We start from the raw sequence: 10,843 nt of genomic DNA, 5'->3' as shown, positions 1-10,843 counted from the left end.
ATGTGGATATGATTTTGTACAGAATACCTGTGCATAAAAAAAAATTATAATTCTTTTGTAGTATTTACAACAACATCTTTTATAATTCGTTTGTTTGCTTAATATGTTAGAATATATCAAATAACACAAGGGGAGATAATCTAAGATAGCTAATGGGAATGTAATACAGTAGAGTCTCGATTATCTGACTCTCGGTAATCCGACATTCCGGATTATCCGACGTCGGATAGGTCAGTGGGCGTGGCTTGGAGCCCTTGCCACGCCTCCAACCAGAAAGGGCTCCAAGTGTGGCGGCGAGCAGCACCAGTCCCCAAGCGCAGCAAGTGAGCAGCAGCCAACACCACCAGGCAAGTGCGGAGGCTTTTCATAGTGATTGCTAAGCTTTTCCTATGACCCTCCGGATTATCCAACATTTTCAGCTATCCGATCTATGGGACCGCCAGTTTACATCGGATAATTGAGACTCTACTGTAGATAAAGAGAAAAGAAATTGTAAGAATTCTTAAATATTAGTATGAAACAAATTTTTTTTAAAGTTTGAATTAGAGAAGTTAGAGAATGGATAAGACAAGTATTAGAAGAAAAAGAATGTATCTCAGAATGCAGAAATTCCAGTAAGAGTCGAAGCAAAATAGTAAAGAAAGAGGACTTTGACAGATGACAAAAGAAGGAAGTTGTTAGAAAGGGAAATAATGCTAAATCAATGTTGACTTAACAAGCAGGAGAATGGAAAATGGAAGAAAAACCAAGTTTAATTTTATCTTTATTCATACACACACACACACACACACACACAATTTTTTCATTACTGTATTTATATATTTGAGTGTTGCTTAACTTTATGTTGATCTATGGAACGTAAACTTGTATACATAATAAAATGGAAAAAAATTGTAATCTCCTCCTCCTTCTTTCTTGTTAGTCACATTTTTTTATAGCATATGGAGGCAACAATATTATTGCCAAATTATGTGTATTATAGTGTTTTCTGTCTTACCTTTTTATGTGTCATTCAAATGTCACTTGTAGAAAAAGTTTTAAAACACACACACACACACACACACACACACACACACACACACGTAGTACCAGCGATTAGTGTGGAAATAGCACTGTTTAAGTGATTAAGAGCAGTGTACCTTTAATAAAACTTTTATTTTCACTGACATTGGTTAACTTCAGATCCCTGTTTATCTCTTTTAATTTTAGCCTCCCATCCACAGATATGTACAAGTTCCTCTGCTCTTTTACAAACCAAAAATATTTATCACAACTACTATGAAACCTTATATTTATCTGACTGAGTAGAATGGTTTCAAAATAGCTCCAGCTCCATGGAAAAATGAGCAGCATGTCCTGGGACAGCATTATACTTTCTTCATGTTCCCAGAAGGTGCGACCCCCATGGATAGAGGTGAAGGAAAAATGACATTTCCCATGTCTCAAGGTTAAGTTGAAAATTGCTAGGTTGACCTGGAGGCATGGGAAATATCTGTCTAGTATTGCCACCTTTTGGAAATGAAATGAAAAGGCAGAAGGATAAGGAAAAAAATAGAAGTGAGGCAAAAGAAGCTAAAATAATGAACACACTGGCTTTCCTCAAAGTGATTTCTCCAGTTTGTATGTTTGCGTGTGTGTTTGGAAGCAAATATGTTGGGAAGAATATATCTGTGTATGTTCCTTCCAGTTGCCCATTGACCTATGGTGATCCCATGAATTTCATAGCCAAGGGATACTCAGAGGCAGTTTTGCTAGTTCCTTCCTATCTGCTGTCCTGTTTCCACCAAAGCTGATAAAACCATCCGCATTGAACCGAAAATGTTGAGAAACAGGTCAAAACACAGGTGGCCTACTGTCCAGAAGACCAGCACCAGCACCAGCGCAGCTGAGGTGACTGAGGAAGGGGAGGAGCCAGGTGAGAGAGCCTCCTTTCAAAGCCAGCTTGCTGGGTGAACTCCAAAGAATAAACGCTGGCACAAGTAGGTTGATCATCTGGCCCTATTGAATTGAACTGGGAATTAGAGGATATATTGGAATTATGAATAGAGCTATCCATGGTATATTGATATTGTTGTCATTTTAGCAACCAATGGAAAATAATGGGAGTGGGAGGGGAATGGGTGTTGAAAGTGGCAGGAATTGTGAGATCGTGGGCTCTGGATTTGCAGTCCCAATTGGAATAGTGTGGGGCAATGGGAGATATAGCATTAACAGGGTGGAAATGAAACATAATGGAAGACGGGAACGATGCCTGAAATCTATCCCATCTTCCATCCACCCTGTTAGCCCAAAAGAACCGAGGTTCATCCCAACTATACCACAGACCCTTACCTTGCCCCTTTGTAACGCCAGGTCGATGAGGAACAAATCTAATTTAATCTATGATTTGTTGGAGGAGGAGAATGCCGACCTGGCTTGCCTTACAGAAACCTGGCTGGGAGAGGACAGCAATGTGACCTGGGCTAAGGCCCTCCCAGCAGGTTATACCATTAAGGAGCAAGTGAGGGAAAGTGGGCGGGGGGGGGGGAGCAGCCTTGGTCCATAAATCTATCTTCACCCTGACCAGGAGATCTATCTGGAAAACAGATCACATTGAGTATATTTACCTGACTTTGAAGGCTAGGAACAGTCTGGGGATTCTGTTGGTCTACTGTCCACCCTGTTGCCTAACAGACTCCCTGGCCAAGCTGATACAGCTGGTCTCGGAGCTGGTGTTGGAATCTCCCAGGCTTCTTGTCCTGGGGGACCTCAACATCCCCTTCGAGTCCAGCTCATTAGATCTGACAGGTGCAGCTCGGGGGTTCATGAATACCATGACTGCCATGGGCCTGTCCCAATTAGTCTTGGGTCCTACACATTGCGCTGGTAATACACTTGATGTGGTTTTTAGTACGGAACAGGAATATCCATGGGCAGAGGTAACTCGTACCTCCACCCTGTCATGGACGGATCATTTTCTGGTCAAGGTGGGACTCAAGGTTACCATTCAGATCCCCCTCAAGGGTGGAGGACCCATTAGAATGGTCCATCCTTGAAGGCTGATGGAACTCAAAAGGTTCCAGGAAGGCCTAGAGGGTTTTGTGGTTGGGAAAGATGGCGATTCTGTTGATGCCCTGGTTGATACCTGGAATAATGGTCTTACCAGGGCCATCAACACTATCGCTCCTGAGCTTCCTTTCCAGCCCATTTCAAATAAAAAAACATGGTACACAGAAGATCTTTGTAATATGAAGCGGGCTGCACAATGACTAGAGCACTGCTGGCGGAAACATTGACATTTGTCTGACAAAGACACTCCATGAGAACTTACTGGATTCTATGGAGTGGCAATAGATGCAGCAAAGAATTCCTTCTATGCTACACATATTGCGTCTGCAGAATCTTGTCTAGCAGAGCTGTTCAGGGTGGCTAAAGATCTAATTCAGTTGCCTCCCACCCGGAACCCCCTATTAGAACCAACTAAAGCCTGCTGTGATGCTTTTAACAACGTCTTCACAGATAAAATCTCTCGATAAGGGCTGATCTTGATACCAGCATTAGAACAGAAACAAAAAGAGAGATTTCCAGTGACCCCGCGGACTGCATTAACTGGATCACTTTGAGTTCGTAAATACTGATGAAGTGGACAAGCTCCTTGGAAGTGTAAGGAGGATGAGGTGCCCTCTCGATCCTTGCCCATCATGGTTGACTGCCCAGGGAGGGCATGCAATAAAAACATCATTACAACTTGTAATAAATGCATCCTTCCAGGAGGGAATATTTCCACCTAAATTAAAACAAGCAATAGTAAAACCGCTTTTGAAGAAACCCTCCCTAGATCCCCTGATGAGAAATAACTATAGATTGGTCTCCCTTTTACCATTCCTGGGCAAAGTGATCGAGAGGGCAGTCGCCCTCCAGCTCCATGCTATCTTGGATGAAGCTGATTATATGGACCCATTTCAAACTGGCTTTAGAGTGGAATACAGAGTTGAGACGGCCTTGGTCGCCTTGGTTGGTGATCTCCGTCTGGGCATCGACAGGGGGAGTGTGACCCTGTTGGTGCTTTTGGACATCTCAGTGGCTTTTGATACCATCTACCATGATATCTTTCTGGAATGCCTGAGGGATCTAGGTATTGGGGCACTGTGCTTCAGTTGCTCCATTCGTACCTCTCAGGCAGGGAGTTGCTCCTCTAAGAGAGAGCTTACATCTGGCATCCCTCAGGGCACCATTCTATCCCCCTTGCTATTTAACATTTACATGAAGCCGCTGGGAGAGATCATCCAGAGACATGGGGCGCGGTGTTATCAATATGCAGATGACACCCAGATTTATTTCTCTATGTCTCCGACTGCTGCAGTGATTAGGGACGGCTTCTCTCCTCTGGACACCTGTCTAGGATCAGTAATGGGCTGGATGAGCGATAACAAACTCAGGTTGAATCCAGAGGTACTAGCGATAGATCCTGGGAGGGAAATTAGCATACCTGTCCTGGACGGGGGTCACACTTCCCCTAAAGGACGAAGTAAGCATTTTGAGAGTACTCCTGGACTCATCGCTTCAATTGTCATCCCAAGTAGATGCGACAGCCAGAAGTGCTTGGTGCCAACTTTGGTTGATACGCCAACTGCATCCCTACCTGGATCGAAAGGACCTTGAAGCAGTGGTACATGCACTGGTAATCTCTCACCTTGATTTCTGTAACACGCTCTACATGGGGCTACCCTTGTACCAAGTTCAGAAGCTTCAATTGGTACAAAATTGGTCACTGGTTCTTCGAAATTTGACCACATAACACCTATTTTGAAAGATTTTCATTAGCTACCTATTAGCTTCTGGGCGCAATACAAGGTGTTGGTTATCACCTATAAAACTCTACATGGCTTGGGCCCGAGTTACTTAAAGGAACACCTCTCCCTGTATAATCCACCCCGCACTCTCAGAACGTCTGGGAAAAATCTGTTGGAAGTACATCCAGCCAGACTGGTTTCAACTTCTCAAAAAACCTTTACTTCAGTGGCTCCTAAACTATGGAACAACCTCCCTGAAGAGATCCATCTTATTATCTCCTTAGAGGGTTTAAAGAGGGCAGTTAAGATGGATCTCTTCCGGCAAGCCTATCCACCCAATCTTCTGTAAAGACATCATTCACTCTTCTATTCAGGATCATAATATTATATCTTATAATTGTTTGTACTGTTTTAACTGTTTTAATGTTTGAAAATTATATGCTTTATTCTTGTATCTTATTGTTATTGTTGGGTTGTAATCCCACCTTGATCCACCTGGGAGAGGTGGGAAAATATAAATAAATTTTATTATTATTATTATTATTATTATTATTATTATTATTTCTGGAATGGATACTCAGATCTGCAAACTGGGGAGGGAATCAGGCAGCACCCATTATACTTAGACTGCAACTTCCTTCATTCTTCATTATTGGCTACGCTGCCTTGGGCTGATGAGACTTGCATCTGGAAGGCACACAATCTCTATCTCTGATATAAAACAGTCAGCAGCTGGCGTGGTGTAGTGAATATTGTTAGGCTTGAATTAGGGAGTCTTAGGATGCATCTGCATTGTAGAAATAATGGAGTTCAACACCACTTTAACTGCCGAATCCTGGGATTTGTAGTTTTGTGAGGCACTGGCACTCTTTGGCAGAGAAGGCTAAAGATCTTGTAAAACTACAAACCCCAAGATTCCATAGGATGGAGCTACAACACTTAAAGTGGTGTCAAACGGAATAATTTCTAGCATGTAGATGCACCCTGGGATTCAGTATCCATAAGCTATGTAGGTTTCTGATAGACCTTGAGCAATTCAGAATCTTCCAGCAGGGGTAGGCAACTGTGGCTCTCCAGATAATGTTGGATTGAGATGCCCATTAGCTCTAGTCAGAATAGTAAATGGTGATGAGAAGTGCAGCCTAAAAACATCCAGAGGGATACATTCGCCCACTTTTGATGTAACAGAACTCATATGATGGATCTTCAGTTACTTGAGAGTATACAAATATAACAGAGTGAAAACAACAACAAAAACCCAAAGAATCCCCCAGATGGAATACTTCAAAGGCATTAAAAACCAATAACAGTCATGGGATTCAACCATGACATAGCACAAAAAGTCTTCCTAAAATAAATTCAAGCTGCTAGATAATTATCTGCAGTTTGAACTATATCTGGCAATTCCATAATCGAGACATTGTTACAAAGAAGCAAAGGGCACATGGCCATTCACCAATTCGCCAGACCTCATTGTGGGCAATTCCACATAGAAGAACTGCTAGAAGGAATTTATTATAAATAAACAGAAACTGCTAACAGCCTGACATATTTTCATATTTTTTAAATACTTTGGGTTTCAATATGTGGCTGTGAACTTGGAAAGTATAGGGCCAGCATAATTTCTGTACATCCAGTTATCCAATGGCATTGGACTTACAAAGATGTAGTGGAAGCCTTCCCTAAGCCTCTTTGACTACTCAGGTCCTCAGAAGGTCCAAGGTCTAGTGTGTCTTCATCAAACATTCTTCTTCCTTTCCCCTGCCCCTTCCCCTTAACTATTCCCAAGCAGCCGGTTTTCCTTTCCCCCTCCCCCTTTTTTCCTTCTTCTTTTACTAAATCACATTCCCTCACATTCCCACAACTCCACAATTGTGTTTCAAATAAAGATAGAAATAAAAAAAGAAAGGCATGCAGGATAGACCATAGGGCAGGAAGGTGGGGTTAAGGAGGAATGCAGAAGAGACTGGGACCACTGATGGCACAAAAAGCCCCATGAGTGCTATTGAAGAGGCAGAAGATAACAAAAGCTCCAAAGCCACTATGTTTCTGTTCTCTTTAAATAATGCAGCTGTGGCAAGACTGATGCAAGACAATGTGATAAAATCTTCAGTCTCATCACCATCACAGGCATGTTTGATGAAGACACACTAGAGAGTCTTCTCTCATTCTTTCATGGGAGATTGAGTTGGCCCCTTCTGTGCTCTCTTTCTGCCAAAAGGCAAAGTGAGCCTTGGGTGTTTAAATTATGAGGAAGAATGTGGTCTCAATGTGGTTTTATCTTTTAATTATGTCTTAATTATATTTTAACTATTTTAACTATTCCTTTTTAATAGAATTGTTTGCTCGTTTATTTGTTTTTTAACTCTTGTAAATATGATTTTAGCTTGAAAATGTTTTATTTGAATTCCTTGCTGGGGAAATGGTAGAGTATAAATTAACGATCTTATCACACGAGGCTCTACAATAGTACTATCTGTTAAAACACTATTCAATCAGGATTGTTTTCTTTCTTTATGCACCTTCACAATCATTCCAGGATTACAGCATCCCATCTATGTCAAAACCTTATCAAGAACCTTTCTTAATGTTTAGCTGCAAACCTGCCTTTGCACTTCCATCCTTGACCTTTTTCAATAATTGTTCCAAGTTTTTGCTATTTTCTGCTAGCAGTATGGCGTCATCTGCATATCTTAAACTGTTGATGTTCCTTCCTGCAATTTTCATGCCTCCTTCCTTAAAGTCTAATATATGATATATGTATGATACAGTCTGTATAAGTTAAGATAAGATAGGGAGATAAAATTCAGCCTTGTCTGATTCCAGTTGGAAACCATTCAGTTAATTCATATTGTGCCCTAACAGTAGCCTCTTGTCCAGAGTACATCAGGAAAATCAAAGGTTGCAGCACATATGCTTCTTTAAGAATTTTTCATGATCTACACAATCAAAGGCTACAAAGCATAAACTGATTTTCTCCTGAAATTCTTTGCCCTCCATTATCCAACATATGTTTGCAATATAATCTCAACTGCCTCTTATAATTTAAAGTGCCTTTCCTGAGCACAACTGACATTTCCTGCTCCATATATGGTAAAAGTATTTGTTGTAGAATTTTGAGCATCAATTTGCTTGCATAGGAAATTAATGTAATGGCCCTGTGGTTATTTCAGTCTCTGGTTTCACCTTTCTTGGGGATTGGAGTGTGTATTTTGCATTTCCAATCTTTGGGCTATTCTTTTATTTTTTATGTATTTGTTGACAGGTTTTAGTTAGAACTAGAATAGATACCATCTCTATAGCCTGAAGCAGCTCTTTTGGTATGCTATCCCAAGTGTTCTGAGTGCTGCTTCCTAAAATTGTAGGTTCATCTTCAAACCTTGAATGAATCTGTCATCCTTTCACCTCTTTTATATTGTTCTTCAGTCTATTGTTTCCATTGACTATTTGCACTTGGCCATGTAATATGTTCCCCTGATAGCTGTAGAGCATCCTCACTCTTGTTTTAAATTTCTCTTTGATTTCTCAGATCTTGTTGAAGAAGTCTCTTGTTCTTCCCTTTTTTAGTTAACTTCTATGTCTCTGCATTATTTTTATTTATTTATTCCCATTATTTATATCCCACCTTTCTCCCGCAGTAATTGTTATAGTATTTCTCTTTATCCATGTGCAAATTGCTGAACAATTCCATTCAGGGTTTTGACCTTATTTCTGACACCTTTTCATTTTGCTTTTTGACTGTCCTTAACTGCTTGATGGGTTTCCTCTGTCATTTATTTAGGCTTCTTTTTCTTTTTGACTGCAGATCATTTCTTTTGCAGTCTTTCCTGACAATATCTTTGGTTTCATTCAGAGTTCTTCTGGCTTTCAGTCAATTAAGGTCAATAGTGCAAATCTATGGAGATTATTGCATGGCCAAATAATCCAAGTGCTCCCTAATGGGATACAGCTGGGTTGTAGGATGCAGGTGGGTATTATCACTCATAATTCGCTGCCAATTCTGCTAGGCGATTGCATCCAGGCTGCATCCTGGGTCCCAGGCGTGCTTTGGAGGCTGCTTTCCAAAGATGGAAAACTCCTGGCTTTGAAAAGCAGCCTCTGAAGCATGCCTGGGACCCAGGATGAAGCTGGGATGCAATCCCCTGGCAGAATTGGCAGTGAATTACAAGCAGTAATAGCCCCTTGCATCCCACAACCCAGCTGCATCCCATTAGGGAGCAGTCGGATTATTTGTCCATGCAACAATCTCCTATCTTTCATGTTATCTTTAAATTCTACAAGGATGTTCTTCAGGTTGTATTTTGGCATGATGGTTGGTTTAGTGTTCTTTTATAGTTTTAATCCAAATTTTTGATATTAGCAGTTCATTGTCTTTGCAACAATCTGCTCCTGGTCTTGCTTTTTCAGAGAATATGGAGCTTCTCCATCTGCTGCTTCCAATTATATAGCCTACATGGCTTGGGCCTGAGTTACTTGAGAGAATGCCTCTCCCTACACAATCTGTCCCACACTTTCAGAACATCTGGGAAGAATGTATTAGAGCATGTAAAGGTTAACAACAACTTCCCACAGAGCATTCACGTCCGTAGCCCCTAAATTGTGGAATGGCTTGCCGGAGGAGATCTGTCTCATCACCACCTTAGATGCCTTTAAGAAGGCACTTAAAACGGATCTCTTCCAGCAGGTCTACCCACCAAATCTGTTATAAGAGAGTCAAAAATGCTCCACCTCCATTCATCATGGTATGTATTTTAGATGATGATTTAGTCAGTGCATTGTATTGGTAGTGGTGTACTGTTTTATTGAGTGTATTTTATAAGATACTGTAGCTTTTATTGTTGTAATGTTGTTTTTATTGCTGTAATCCCACCTCAGTCTGCAGGGAGAGGTGGGAAATATAAATAAAAGATTATTATTATTATTATTATTATTATTATTATTATTATTTGGTTTGTATATTGGTCAACTGGGGATTTCCACATATACAGTTAACTCTATGGTTGCCTGAAAAATGTGTTTGTGATTTACAAACTGTTCGCCTCAGAAAAGTGAATCAGTAACTCTCCCTCATTACTTGATCCTAGGCCTGGTTTTTGTGCCATCTTTGATTCTGTTCTGTTGCATTTCAATTCCCTATGATTAACAAAAATTCTGTTTTGGTGTGTGTTCTATTTATTCCAACATAGAATCTTTCAGTTTCTTTTTCTTCTGCCTCTGTAATTGGAGCATAAATTTGGAATATGGTTATATTGATGGGTTTTACCTGAAGTTTTATTGATATGATTAAGTCAGACTTTACATTATATCCCTTGACAGCTTTTGCTACATCTCTCCTCATTATTATTGCCTCCCCATTTCTTCTTAGATTTTCATTTCATGAATAAAACAATGTGCAATTCTCGGAATCAAAATATCCCATTCTTCTCGACTATTGCAAGGACTATAATGTTTATACATTCCATTTCCTGCTTTTACTATATCTAACTTCCCTTGATTCATGCTTCCCACATTCTGTGTCCCTGAATACGTGGTGCAGCTCCAGACTTTCCTTTCACTCTGAGCTCATCAACAGCTGAATGTTCTTTTCGCTTGAATCCAGTTGCGTCATTAATCACAGTGCTACTTGCAATTGTCCTCTACTGTATCTCAGTAGGTCATTGAGTGCCTTCCAACCTTGGAGCGTCATCTTCTAGCAATATTTCTTGTTTCTTTTTGGATTGTCTCATCAAAGGATTTTTCAGTGTCATCATGACCACTTTGCAGATCTCTGAAATGTATTTATGGTGAATAACTAGAGAGAGAGAGAGAGAGAGAGAGAGAGAGAGGACCAGCCAGTTCAGGGCCAGAGCAGGTAGACAAATTCAAGATATCTTCTTTCTTCTTCAGGCACATTTAGTCTGGCTTCTCAGTAAAAAGCCTGTCTGATATATTGGGGACACTATCGGGAGCACTACTGTCATCATCCTGTGCTTCATCCTCTGCGTCACAGAAGCATGCAATCCTGCCACTATGAAAAAGTAGTGCCATTTTTCTTGCTGTTATCTAAATGGTATTTAGACTATTTATTTCTT

Source organism: Sceloporus occidentalis, unplaced genomic scaffold, assembly GCF_023333645.1.
Source record: "Sceloporus occidentalis isolate IW3139 unplaced genomic scaffold, rSceOcc1.0.p SCAF_6, whole genome shotgun sequence".
NCBI classification, from domain to species: Eukaryota; Metazoa; Chordata; class Lepidosauria; order Squamata; family Phrynosomatidae; genus Sceloporus; species Sceloporus occidentalis.
The sequence above is the reverse complement of the archived record's forward strand: the minus strand, read 5'-3'. Positions refer to the sequence as shown.